Source organism: Otolemur garnettii, unplaced genomic scaffold (genome assembly GCF_000181295.1).
Source record: "Otolemur garnettii isolate 467f Iridium unplaced genomic scaffold, OtoGar3 scaffold00039, whole genome shotgun sequence".
In the NCBI taxonomy this organism is placed as follows: Eukaryota; Metazoa; Chordata; class Mammalia; order Primates; family Galagidae; genus Otolemur; species Otolemur garnettii.
In genome coordinates this window covers 2,726,918-2,727,942 of record NW_003852434.1, presented here as the reverse complement: position 1 = coordinate 2,727,942, position 1,025 = coordinate 2,726,918, and positions in this window count along the sequence as shown.

Genomic DNA, 1,025 nt, shown 5'->3' with positions numbered 1-1,025 from the left:
TAAAATGTAATCCACCACTCACAAAACTAGCCAGGCAGAAATCTAGACGTCATCTTCTCACCTCTCCTACTTCTGTAAAGTCCTACTGATTTTATCTATTTAACATCTCCTTCCTTCGTTCCCTCCTCATCATCCCCACTGCTTCTGCTTTAGTCCAGACATTATCAGGGCCACTCCTTTCCTCACGAAGTCTTGCCTTCCTCAACCACCACTGCCTGTCAACAAAAGATTTTTCCAAACTGCAAATCTGAATATGTTATTTTTCAGCTTTAATCCCTTATTATTCTCAATTACCCTTATGGAATCTGTACTCTTTAGGGTGACCGACAGTTTCCTCCATTACCTGGCTTTGACTATCAGACCAACCTCACCTGTTATTACTTCTACGCCCCATATTCTAGTCTGTTGAATTATTGTAGTTTTCTGAGTGTACCACGGAGGATATAGAGTGGTTAAATGTGTGGGCTCAGAATTGTCCGGGCTTGAACTTGATCCCTGGATCCACCTCCCCATTTACTAGCTATACAATCCAAGGCATACTTACCATCACTGTGCCTCACTTACCTCATCTGTACAATGGGAATAATCTCACAGAATCATTTCCTGTGTGTGTGACAAATGTGTGAAACAAGTGAACTAGCATGCAAGCACTCAGTAAATACAAGATGGTATTGTTATGTCTTTATATTTTTCATATTCCGTGAAACCAAGAATGCTAACCTTCTTCCCTCTTGATAACCTAGCAAATTCCTACTCTTATGGAAGGGCCCAGCTCTACTGATCTTTCGCCAGTTAAAATAAAACCTCTCTAATCCACAGCACCTATGAACCTTGTAGCTATTTTGGTTGCTGTACCCTATAGCCATAGGTCTGTCTCTCTACGCAACTGCAAGTTTTGAAGACAAGGGCCAGATTTTTCTTGTTTGCTTTCCCACTTCTTGTATCACAGTCTGGTTCAGTGAAATGATCAATAATTAATTTGGCAAATTGAACTAAATTTATGGGGTTGAATGGAATTAAAAGAG